We start from the raw sequence: 13,978 nt of genomic DNA, 5'->3' as shown, positions 1-13,978 counted from the left end.
CATGGCTTTCTCATCCATATACAAATAATGAAAGAGAAAAGAGAGATATAAAAAAATTATCCCTTTCACAATAGTACCTCAGAAAATCAAGTACCTCAGAATCAGCTTGAGTAAGAGCTGAAGGACCTATGCAAAGAAAATTACAAAACACTGCTTCAAGAAATAAAAGAGGATACTAGGAAATGGAGACAAATCCCCCCTGCTCAGGGATAGAGAGGAGTAACATTATCAAAATGGCAATACTCCCAAAAGCAATGTGCAGATTCAATGCAGTCCCTATTAGGATACCCATGACATTTTTCAAAGAAATAGAAAACACTCTCCTGAAGTTCATTTTGAACAATAAATCCCCACAAATAGTGAAAGCAATCTTTGCTAGAAAGAAGGGTGGCATCACCTTCCTTAACTTCAAACCGTACTATAAAGCAGCAGTATTAAAATAGCATGGTATTGGACTAGAAAGAGACATCCAAAACAATGGAACAGAGTTGAATATTCTGTCACAGATTCTCAAATATATGGTTACTTAATCTTTGAAAAAGAAGCAAGAAATATAAAGAGAACAAGGAAAGTATCTTCAGCAAGTGGTGCTGGGAAAACTGGACAGCTACCTGAAAAAAAGTCTGACCTCTGTCTAATGCCAGGCACAAATGTCAGATCAAAATGGATTAAATATCTCACTATCAGACCTGAATTCATAAGGTTCATGGAGGAAAATATAGGCAGAACCCTGGAAAACCCTCGATGACATTGAAGCTAAAAGTATCTTTCAGAATGAAACACCACTGAGCAAGCAAGTGGAAAGTAACATAAACAAATAGGACTACATTAAACAAAGAAGCTTCTTACCTCAAAAGAAATGGTGACCAAAAACAGAGAGAGTACATGAAATAGGAAAGAATATTAACCCAATGCTCATCTGATACGGGGTTAACACCCAGGATATACATGACACTAGTAGTATAGTACAAGAAAAAAATCCTCCAACCCCATTGAAAAACAGGGAGAATAAATTAACAGAAGCTTCCTTAAAAAAGAAATAAAAATGGCCAAAAGACACATGAAAAAATTCTCTCCATTGCTAATTATCAGGAGACATAAATCAAAACAAAAATGAGATAATCTCGATAAAAAATAAAATAAAATAAATGATATCATCTCACACAACAGAGACTGGCATACATCAAAAATAGCAAGAACAACCAGTGCTGGTGTGGATGTGGGAAGGAAGGGACTCTGTTTCATTGTTGGTGGGACTGCTGACTTTTACCGTCTTTTCGGAAAACAATATGGGCACTCCTGAAAAAAAAAAAAAAAACAACTAGAAATTGAGCTTCCATAAGACCCTGCAATACCACTTCTGGGAATACATCCAGAAGATCCAACAAAGCTCAGTAGAAATGACATATTCACTTGTATGTTCACTGCAGCTCTGCTCACAGTAGCCAGAATCTGGAAACAACCCCAATGCTCAAGAACAGACGACTGATTAAAGAAAGTGGTACATCTATACAATGGAATACCATGCAGATGTTAGGAAAGATGAAGTCATGAGATTTTCTTATACATGGATGGTCATGGAGAGTATCATGCTAAGTGCAATGAGTCAGGAAGAGAGGGACAGACATAGAATGACTGCACTTATTTGTGGAATATAAAATAACACAATATGAGACTGGCACCCAAGAACAGTAGACACAAGAAATATTGCCAGAAATATTGCTCCATAGTTGGAAGTCTGCTCAATGAGCTTGGAGATAAGGTAGCTGGAATAGAGAGGGGATCACTAAAGTCAATGATGGTTGGAGGGATCGTTCAGGATGGAATATGTGTGCTAAAAGTAGATAAAGGACCAAATGTAATAGACTCTCAATATCAATATTGCAAACCATAATGCCCAAAGTGTAGAGAGTATGGGGAAAATTGTCTGCCATAGATCAGGTGGAGAACTGGGATGGAGGGGGATGGTAGGGACATTGGTGTAGTGGAAAATGTGCTCTTGGTGCACATGATATGACTGAAACTCAGACACATGAAAGCTTTGTAACTGTATCTCACAATGATTCAATTAAAAAAAGAAAGTATAATCAGTTAATGAAAGTCAATATGCCTGTAAAATGTTCTGAATTTTCTTTTATTCTGGGCCTGCTCGAGCAAATCGATGAACAATGGTAGGACAGTACTACAGTGCGTTTTTCTTCTTTTTTTGCTTTTTGGGTCACACCTGGTGATGCACAGGGGTTCCTCTTGGCTCTATACTCAGGAATTTCTCTTGATAGTGCTCGGGGTACCAGATGGGATGCTGGGTATTGAACCCGGGTAGGCTGTGTGCAAGGAAAATGTCCTACCAGCTGTGCTATTGCTCAAGCACCGATGTTCTGAATTTTAGACTAAGAAAAAATACATTTACCACATATATACCACATATATATATATATATACACACATATATGTAGATATATAACGATATTAACTCTGCTTTTGTTAGAACCTTGGAAGAACATCAAACTACTGTTTCCTGGAAGAACGTGTGTTACTATCAACCATATAATTTTTTTTATCTAGAAGTATATTTGACAACAATGTTTGTATTTAAGTAGACAATTTGATATAAATTTGCAATGTAAAATAATAAACATTTTTAAACTAAAAATATGAATGAATGGATAAACATGGAGAGTAGCGTGCTCACTGATATGAGTCAGAGGAGAGGGAGACATAGAATGATTGCACTCATTTGTAGGATATAAAAAAATAGTATGATACTAATACACAAGTAGGAATGAAGCTAGTTTCTATGACAGTAGAAATGAGGGCCTGGAGAACTACTCCATGGTTGGAAGCTTGCCACAAGTGTATGTGTGTGTTGTGGCGGGGGGAAGGTTGAGATGGGGTGCAGTTAGGACAGAGAAGAGAGAGGTGGGGGAGAGGGGAGAGAGAGAGAGAGAGACCAGAGACAGAGGCAGAGAAGAAAATTGTTTGCCATAGAAACAGGCTGCAATAGGGGGGTTAGGGGTGGCAGTATGGAAATTAGAGACATTGATGATGGGGAACGTATACTGCCATACTGCCAAAGTGATGGATGTTGGAACATTGTATGACTAAAATTCAATCATAGACAACTTTATAAATATGTAAAAAATCATTTTAGATATTCCATTGAGTATCTTTAACAGAAAAATATTGAGGGAAACAGTTTATTAAGATGTTCCAGTTTATACAGAAGTGGGAGAAGCTTCAACCAAAATTAATTGAAAGCATTGATGAAGAGTTTTGATTATAGGCTTTTCAATAAATCACAAAAGAGTAGAGGAATAATGTATATGAGAGTTAGATTTCTAAGTGCACCAAACCTTGGGAAGGCAACTATGTGTGAGGAAATGAATGAAGTACATTTTAATTGCCATTTACCTGTCCAGAGGTCTCATTATTTCTGATGAGCTCTCTAGATTGGTGATAGGCTGTTTTCTGATTCAGATAATTTATATTTCACGTTTAGGAAGGAAATAATAGCTTCAAATTTTCCTCCTTCTCCTGATGTTTTTTTTTAATTTATTTTACTTGGGCTGATTTAAGCCACACTTAAAATTGTTCAGGGTTTCGGATGGGTGTTTGATCATTGTATAATCAAAACCCAAGCACAAAAATTTGTAAATCTACAACTGTACCTCATGGTGTTTCACTAATAAAAATTTTTAAAAAATTGTTCAGGATTTACTCCTGGCTCTGTGCTCATGGATAAATTCTGGTGGTGTTTGGGGGCCCAATAGTTTTCTAGAGATTGAACAGGGGTCCACCATATGCATGGCATATGCCTTAACCATTGCATTATTTCTCAACCCTGCCCCTACCCCACCCCATCCCTTACAGCTTTTTCTATTGAATTCAGTTGATCTGAGGGGAAGATAAACCTATTCATTTTCCTTTATTTTCCTGAAGTGGTACAGAATTCAAGGTGAGTATTTGGAGCAGTTATTTAGTTTTTTGGTTTGTTTGTTTGTTTGTTTGTTTGTTGACATAGCCAAGGGCTCATGTTATGCTTACCATGCTTTAGAAAAGCTTCTCAAATAAATTTCTGTCCATTGGCTTTATAGTTCCAGGTAGTCCTCAGACTATAGACTTAGGAGAATAATTTGTAAAACTCATTTTATACCATTCATATTAAAAAGAGTAAGCTAATCACTAATACTAGAAGATTATAAATAGCCTGATGGAGCAAGATAAGTTCCAGACATTGAGATCACACAGAGAAGGATCTGCTGCCCAACTCTTCTGTATTATAGAAGGAGTAGACTGTATATGTGACAGCCTGAGAAAGATGACTATATTGGATGCAACTTTGCAAAATGATACATGAACTTTTTAAAAGTATTTTGTCAAATAATGCTTTTTGCTAGTGCTTGACATCTTAATATCTGTTCAAATTTCACCTTTCAATTGTTTTCACTTAAAACTTAAAAAAATGTAAATGCTACATTATACCATGGTTACATCTTTGCATATTTACTTATATTTACAATCTTTAATGTGAAGCATTGCTTATTAACAAAACAACACTTGGATATATCATAGACAGTACCCTGGGATATATATTCAAAGTGACAGTTGAAGAGAAAGAAGAGATGAAACATTATAAATTATTACATGCTTCCAGAATAACTATACTCAAACATTTTTATGCATAAGAATTATGCTGGCTTTTTGGAAAACAATATGAATATTCCTCCAAAAACTAGAAATTGATCTTCCATATGACCCAGCAGTACCACTTCTGGAAATATATCCCCGAGATTAAAAAAAATACAGTAGAAATGACATCTGCACTTGCATGTTTATTGTAGCACTTTTTACAATAGCTAGAACCTGGAAAAAACCCAAGTAGCAATAACAGATGACTGTTTAAAGAAACCTTGGTACATCTACACATTGAGTACTATGCAGCTGTTAGAAAAGATGAAATCAAGAAATTTGCATATAAGTGGATGAAATGGAGAGTATCATGGTAAGTGAAATTAGTCAGAAAGAGAGGGACATGGGGGTGGAGGGATATTATCCATGGTGGTGGAAAATGGGCACTGGTGGAGGGATGGGTATCTGATCATTGTATAATCGAAACCCAAGCACAAAAAATTGTAAATCTACAACTGTACCTCATGGTGTTTCACTAATAAAAAAAAAAAAAAGAAAGAGAGGGACAGACATAGGATGACTGCACTTATTTGTGGAATATAAAGTCACATAACAGGAGATTAACACCTAAGGAAAGTAGAGATAAGTGCCAGGAGGCTTGCATCATGGCTTGGAATCCAGCATCACATCCTGGGGAAAAAAAGGTAACTGGGTTAGAGAAGGGACCGCTAAATGATGGTTGAAAGGATCGCTTGGGATGGAACATGTCTGCTGAAAGTAGACTATGGACCAAACATAATAGTATACATGTACATGCATTGCAAACCATAACACCCAAAAGGAGAGAGAAAGTAAGAGGGAATGTGCCTGCCACAGAGACAGGGGATGGGAATGTTAGGGCAGGACTCTGGGTCTCTGACCGCAAGCAAGGTTACTAACAGAGGTACAGATAAGAAAGGGTCAAAAATGGAGACAGAATTTACATCCCAATTAGGAAGGGTCAACAAATGGTTTCACAGCTAAGACTCTACTAGGGAGGGGGCAGGAAAGGAAGAGTTACTAATTAGCAGAGTTTAGCTCTGGAATTTTCCTCAGGGTCCCAAGGGACCTTACAGAAAGGGGTGGGGGTGGTGGGAGGGATACTGGGATCATTGGTGGTGGAGAATGGACTCTGCTGGAGGGATGTGTGCTTGATCATTGTATGACTGAAACTCAATCATGAAAGTTTGTAAGTCTGTAAGTATATCTCCCGGTGATTCAATTAACAGAGAAAGAATTACGCTGGGAGCTTATCCAATGACACATCCTTTTAATCTTAATAGTTTGAATTTTGTAGACTTTGAATATGAACTTTGTAGACTTTGGATATGAACTTTGTAGACTTGTATAGGTCCTATGAATTTTTAATCAGTATCTCAAGTGCATTTGATTTATGCCAAAAGAAAAATATTTTGAGGTATCTAGAAACTGGGTTCTAGACAAAGAGCTCAATTTGTGGAGCATAATCCTGGGGAGGGAAGCATTATACAGAAATGTCTGCAGAACAGGGAGCTTCTTGTTCCTATGTTTCAGTTATACCCTACCCAAAACCTTTTTAATGCATATAGTTCCTGCTAAGCTATTTTTTAAGGACCGTAATTTATTCTGTACTTGGTCATTTAATAAAGAAAGGGGGGGGGTTTGCCTTGAAAGAGTTTAATAAAGTGTTAGTTAGAAAGGAGTGCAGAATGGTTATGCATTCATTTTTACCTACTGTGAATAAAATGAAAGTGAAATAGAAATAAAAGTAAATTAAAGTTCAGGTTTAGGGAATTTTAAAAAACTCATATATGATCTGTACACAGTACAGATGCATAATTTAAGTTTATTAAAGTGATTCTCTCAAAAATATGTCATTTTGAAGAACATTTTTAATCAATAGTTTATTAAGACAATATTACACTTGATATATTTTATTTCTGGAATTTTAAATTTTAATGTGACACATATTAATCTGTATTATGCTACCAATTAGAGGAAAGCACTCCACATGAGACTTTTAAATTTCATTACATACAATTTCACGAAGCAATTTCTCATATCTTAAGATACTTAGTGTCATATGTACAAAATTAGTGCTTCTCCATAATTTATTTTTTAAAAAAAATATGGCTTTAATTTTTTTTTGAACATGGACATTCCTGGGTTTAGAAAAGTATCTATCATGACAGAAATAAGAAGCAACATGGCAGTTTAATATCCAGAGCTGTGTGTATGTCTGTAGATTTAAATATCCCCACTGAGAAAGCTCCAATTGAATGGGAATGGAAAGGTATGTTCACCCAGATGATGTACAAGTTGTAGATTCTTTTGTCAAATTAGGAAAGAAAATGTGCTATGCATAAATATGCAAAAACCCAGAATAAACACACAGGGTACATTCACAGCAAAACCGCAAGCTACATATTCTGTTTTTAAAGGTTAATTCATTTCAGTTTAAACAAGTGAAGTATTTGGTGCTGTACTTTGTGGCTTGCTAATCACCAAAAATTATTGAAAGACATAAGAACTTTGCTGTGGTTCATTCATTTGGTTTGGGGGCCACACCTGAAAGTGCTCTGTGTTTGCTCCTGGCTCTGTGCTCAAACACCATTCCTAGGAGTGCTCAAGGCACCATATGAGGGCCAGGCATTGAATTTGTGTCAGCCACATTCAAGGCAAGCAACTACCTTCTGTACTACTGCTTGACCCCTGGACTTTGGTTTAAATCAGTGTTTCTTGACCTCAACTGTGACTTTCCTGACCTTGTTTTCTTCCTGTGACAATGCTGTCCTACTCTCTGGGCTCCGAATCTCATGCTGTCGGTTTCCCATTGATGTGGTTTTCACTAGTGGCCTCCTTGAAATATCATGAGACTCCACAACGACTGTATGACCCCTGATTGAGAAGTTCTGGCGTATGCTGTGGTGCTGTGTGACGATGATTACTATCAATCTAGTAGTATCCAAGGGGGAAACTGCTTCTGGCCTTACAGGAATAAAGGACATGGCTTAGATTTTCAACTGTGATTATTTGTCTGTTTGTTTAATATAAATAGGAGCCACCTCCAGTGGTATTAGGGTCCTCCCATGCTTCTCCAGTGATGATTGGTCTGTCTGGTACTAGAAGAAGCATGAGATACCTGGGATTGAACTCAGTTGCTCAAACATGCTAGACATCATAGCAGTTACATGTGTCTGTGCTTGATTTACCAAATTTGATAGATTATTAGATATTGGGTATCAGGTATATTTGTCCTATAACTTGATTTGTGTTAACATATTACATATCAGTAATTTGTTCTATATTGTAGGTCTCACATATTGCTTACTGTTTGCACTCATCTAAGTATTTTAAGATCTATTTACTCTATTAATATACATATCATTTATTTTTCCTTTCCCTTGCATAGTGCTTCATGATATGATTTCACAAAATTTTATAGTTCAAACTTTTTCAGTTCACAAAAATTTAGTTCATAATTTCTATGATAGTAGTGACATTAGATTACCTCTAGTTCCCTGCTGTGACCAATAGCACTTAGTTGACATCACTGAATGTCTATTAAGGAAATCTCCAAAGAGGCAGACTTTTTACACCAAAGAAACACATGATAAATTTAATCATATAAGAGCCAAGTTCTTGTTGAGTATGTCCTTGTCACTTTCATTTTTTCTTTCTTTTTTTTTTATTAGTGAAACACCATGAGGTACAGTTGTTGACCTTACAAGTTTTTGTGCTTGGGTTTCAGTTATACAATGATCGAGTACCCATCCCTCCACCAGTGCCCATTCTCTACCCCTAATGATCTCAGTAACCCTCACACCCCTCCCATACCCCCATCCCACCCTGTCTCTGTGGCAGGGCATTCCCTTTTGTTCACTCTCTCCTTTGGGGTGCTCTAGTTTGAAAAAGAGGCATTGATTGGCAATCATGTTCTGTCTACAGTCTACTTTCAGCATGCATCTCCCATCCTGGGAGGATCCTCCCAACACCCTTTACTTTGTGTTTCCTTCTCTGTCTGAGTTGCCCTTTCCCCTAGCAGGTGTGGCTGGCCTTCAAGCCATGGAGTTAATCTCCTGGTACTTATCTTGACTATTCTTGGATGCTAGTCTCCTATTTTGTTACTTTATATTCCCAGATGAATGCAATCTTTCTATGTCTATCCCTCTCTTTCTGACTCATTTCTCTTAGCATGATACTTTCCATGTGGTACCACATGTATGTAAACTTCATGACTTCATCTTTTCTGCATAGTACTTCATTGTATAGGTATACCAAAGTTTCTTTAACCAATCATCTTTTCTCAGGCACTCAGGTTTTTTTTCCAGATTTTGGCTATTGTGAAGAGTGAAGCAATGAACATAGAAGTGCAGATGTCATTTCGGCTATACTTTTTTGACTCTCCAGTATATATTCCCAGGAGTGGGATTGCTGGTCGAACGGGAGCTGAATTTCTAATTTTTTGAGAATTGTCCATACTGCTTTCCAAAAGGGCTGGACCAGTCGGCATTCCCACCAGCAGTGAAAGAGAGTCCCTTTCTCGCCACATCTGCGCCAACACTGGTTTGCTTTTGTTCTTTTGGATGTGGGCCAGTCTCTGCGGTGTGAGATGATATCTCATTGTTGTTTTGATCTGCATCTCCCTGATGATTAGTGATGTAGAGCATTTTCTCATGTTCCTTTTAGCCATTTGGATTTCTTCTTTGAGAAAGTTTCTGTTCATTTCATTACCTCATCTTTTGATGGGGTTGGATGTTTTCTTCTTGTGGAGTTCAACCAGTGCTTTCTATATCTTAACCCCTAATCAGATGTGTATTGGGTAAATATCCTTTTTCATTGTGTAGATTGTCTTTGTATTCTGGTTGCTATATCTTTTCAGGTTCAGAAGCTTCTTAGTTTAAGATAGTCCAATTTTTTTTAATCTCTGTTTCCACTTGGATGGTCAGTAGAGTGTCGTCTTTGAAGATACTGACCTTGTCCTTTTTTTGGTCCTGTCCTTGTCACTTGCTAATCATAAGAGCAGAATGGCTACATTATATGATGTCATTTGAAAAATAAGAATTTGGCTTAGTCAAAACAGTCCGTGGTATTTGGCTCTCAAAAAGATGAATATCATGAGCTGATAGTGCAAAAACCCCAGGCCCAGGATAGGGTGATCTGACTAAGTCTCAGGGTTACTTCCTGAGAGAAGCACCCAGGATATTCATCTCCTGATCATATAGATAAAATTCCTTGGAAAATTTTTCTGTATCTATTATCCTATTTCAAGAACATCCACTTCAGAGACTGGAGCAATAGCACAGCAGGTAGGGCATTTGCCTTGCACGTGGCCGACCTCAGACTTGATTCCCAGCATCCCATATGGTCCCCTGAGTACCGCCAGGAGTAATTAATGAGGGCATGACCAAGAGTAACCTGCATCCCCTGTGCATCCTGGGTGTGACCCGCAAAGAAAAAAATTTTAAAAAAAGAATATCTGCTTCAGGCAACATTTGGGATCTCAATAGTACTTTTTATTTTATACAATAAACTCTAACTTTTACAAAATTATAGTTAGAATATAATATCTTCTTATGGATTCAATAATAATACAATTTTTCTATCATTATATCTGGCTTATTTTTGTATTAATACATATATAACAAAAATAAAATTTTATCAACATTTTTCCATGTTCAGATAAGAGTTTCATTTGTCTTTTCCTCTTGTCTAAAGCTTTTTATCGTGTAGCTTAGTACTGTGTTAGAGTAGAACCCTGATTCTGGCATCAATTTCCATACAAGATTTCTTACGAAAAAGTAATCAATGGGGCTGGAGTGATAGCATAGCAGGTAGGGTGCTTGCCTTGCATGCGGCTCGATCCGGGTTCAATTCCCAGCAACCCATATGGACCCCCAAGCATGGCCAGGAGTAATTCCTGAGTGCATGAACCAGGAGTAACTCCTGTGCACTGCTGGATGTGTCCCAAAAAGCAAAAAAAAAAAGTAATCAATGATCACCAATGATAAAAAACTGATGCTTATTTTTTAAAATATGTTACATACCCATGAAAAATCATATGAATGCTATGTGTACTCTCCTTATACACTTCTCAAATGGAAACGTGAGTCACTTCATTAGCACTGTTAATGGTGGTGAAAGATCTATGAAATAATCTACAAGTGCCAACAATTTAATACCTGACCTGGAAATGGCATTTCCCAAGTGTTCACAATCTATTGATCAGAACACATTCCATAGCCTCATCTTACCATAGAACCTCAACCTTTTTATTATTAGTGAAACACCATGAGGTACAGTTATATACTTACAAATTTTTGTGCTTGGGTTTCAGTTATACAATGATCAAGTACCCATCCCTCCACCAGTGCCCATTTTCCACCACCACGGGTCCCAGCATCCCTCCCACCCCCCATCACCCCCATCCCACCCTGCCTCTGTAGCAGGGCATTCCCTTTTGTTCTCTTTCTCTCCTTTTGGGTCCTGTGGTTTGCAAGAAAGGCATTGAGTGCCAATCATGTTTGGTCTATAGTCTACTATCAGCATGCTTCTTCCACTCTAAGAAGATCCCCCAAGCACCCTTTATTTGCTGCTTTCTTCTCTATTTGAGCTTTCTTTTCCCCTAGCACATGTCACTGGCCTCCAAGTGAGTTAATCACTTAATCATTTAATCCCCGTTATTCATCGATTTACTCGAGCGGATGCCAGTAACGTCTCCATTCATCCTGGTTGCGTGCTAGCGTAGCCCAATGGTATCTGTTCGTTCTAGGAACATGCAGAGCCTCAAACCGATCATTCAGGGTCTTGACCAAGAAGTCTGACCATCTTGTAGGTGGGCGTCCATGTGATCTTTTGATGTCCCATGGAATCCAATCAGTAATGGCTCTAGTCCAGCGGTTGTATATAAACCTCATTATGTGTCCAGCCCATTTGATTTTTGATGTCTTGGCAAATGAGACAGCGTCCCTGATTCTTGAGCATTGACGAAGATCAGAACTCCGGATTCTATCTCTCATTTGAGTGAATCGTGATATTCCAAGCATAGATGATTTTTTTTTGCTTTGCTGATAACATCTTTGCTGATGCCATCGTTCTAATAACACCAAACATCAGCCAAGCAGCACAAATGCTGAACGACTTTAACCATAAATGTGGAAAGGTCGGACTACAGCTGAATCTTACAAAGACAATGTTTATGAGAAACAGCCTTGTTCCTGACGCTCCATTCGCTCTCAACGAACCACCATCTCTGAATGCAACAGTTATATATACCTAGGTCGAGAAATCAACATGATGAATGACCTGGCACCTGAGTTGCGCAGGAGGAAGAGAGCGGCTTGGAATGCCTTCAAGAATGTTGAAGAAATAACTAAAAGGACAAAGAACCTCCAGCTACGAGCACATCTCTTTGATTCCACTGTTCTTCCTGCATTAACATATGCCTCAGAGACCTGGACCCTACGAAAACAGGATGAGAACGCTATTCGGGTCTCTCAAAGAGGAATCGAAAGAGCTATGCTTGACCTCCAAGTCATGGAGCAAAATTCCTGGAACTAATCTCGGCCACTCCTGGGTGTTAGTCTCTCTTTTTGTTGCTTTAAGTTCCCCAGATGAATGCAATCTTTCTGTGTTTATCCCACTCTTTCTGACTCACTTTGCTTAACACTTTCCATGTAGTACCACTTTTATGTAAATTTCATGACTTCATCTTTTCTAACAGCTACATAGTGTCCATTATGTAAAATGTACCAAAGTTTCTTTAACCAGTCATCTGTTCTCGGGCACTCAGGTTTTTTCCAGATTCTGGCTATTGTAAAAAGTGCTGCAATGAACAAACCAGTGCAGGTGTCACTTCGACTATACTTTTTTGCCTCTCTGGGATATATTCCCAGGAGTGGTATTGCTGGGTCAAATGGGAGATCAAATTTTAATTTTTTGAGAATCGTGAATACTGTTTTCCAAAAGGGCTGACCAGTCGGCTTCCCACCAGCAATGGAGGAGAGTCCCTTTCTTGCTACATTCTCGCCAACACTGGTTGCTTTTGTTCTTTTGGATGTGGGATAGTCCCTATGGTGTGAAATGATATCTCATTGTTGTTTTGATCTGCATCTCACTGATAATTAGTGATGTAGAGCATTTTCTCATGTGCCTTTTAGTCATTCGGATTTTTTGTTTGCAAAAGTTTCTGTTCATTTCCTCGATCCATATTTTAATGGGGTTGGGTGTTTTCTTCTGGTGGAGTTCCAACAGTACCTTGTATATCCTTGATATCAACCCCTTGTTGGATGTGTATTTGGCAAATATCCTTTCCCATTCTGTATAGTGTCTTTGTATTTTGGTCACTGTTTCTTTTGAGGTGCAGAAGCTTCTTAGTTTAAAATAGTCCCATTTGTCTATCTCTGTTTTCGCTTGTTTGGCCAGTGGCATGACATCTTTGAAGATACCATTAGCTTTAATATCATAGAGGGTTTTGCCAACTTTGTCTTCAATGAACTTCAGTGAACTTTAACATCAGAACTTCCGGTCTGATGTTGAGGTCATAAATCCATTTTTATCTTACGTTTGTGCATGGCATTAGGCAGAGATCTGAGCCCACTTTTTTGCATGTAGCCTTTCAGTTTTGCCAGCACAATTTATTAAAGAGGCTTTCCCTGCTCCATTTCACTTTTCTTTCCCCCTAATTGAAGATTAGATGATCATATGCTTGGGAGGAGATGTCCGTATATTCAACTCTGCTCCATTGGTCTGCAGCTCTGCCTTTGTTCCGTACCATGCTGTTTTAATTATTACTGCTTTGTAGTAGAGCTTGAAGTTGGGGAGGTTGATTCCTCCCATTTTCTTTTTCCAAAAAATTGCTTTAGCTATTCGTGGGGGCTATTATTCCATATAAATTTCAGGAGTGTTTGCTCCATTTCTTTAAAGAATGTCATGGGTATTCTTATAGGGATCACATTGAATTTGTACAGTGCTTTGGGAAGTATTGCCATTTTGACAATGTTGATTCTCCCCATCCATGAGTAGGGGATATTTTTCCATTTCCTCGTGTCCTCTTTTATTTCCTGAAGTAGCGTTTTGTAGTTTTCTTTGTACAGGTCCTTTACTTCCTTAGTTAAGATGTTTCCCAGATACTTGATTTTCTGGGGCACAATTGTGAATGAGATTGTTTTCTTCATGTCACTTTCTCCTCTTTCACTATTTGCATATAGGAAAGCCATGGATTTTTGGGTATTGATTTTATAGCCTGCCACTTTACTATACTATTTACTATTGTTTACTATTTACTATTTACTATACTATTTACTATTGTTTACTATTTACTATTGTTTCT

Source organism: Sorex fumeus, unplaced genomic scaffold (assembly GCF_029834395.1).
Source record: "Sorex fumeus unplaced genomic scaffold, SorFum_2.1 ptg000055l, whole genome shotgun sequence".
In the NCBI taxonomy this organism is placed as follows: domain Eukaryota; kingdom Metazoa; phylum Chordata; class Mammalia; order Eulipotyphla; family Soricidae; genus Sorex; species Sorex fumeus.
Note: the sequence above shows the minus strand (reverse complement) of the source record.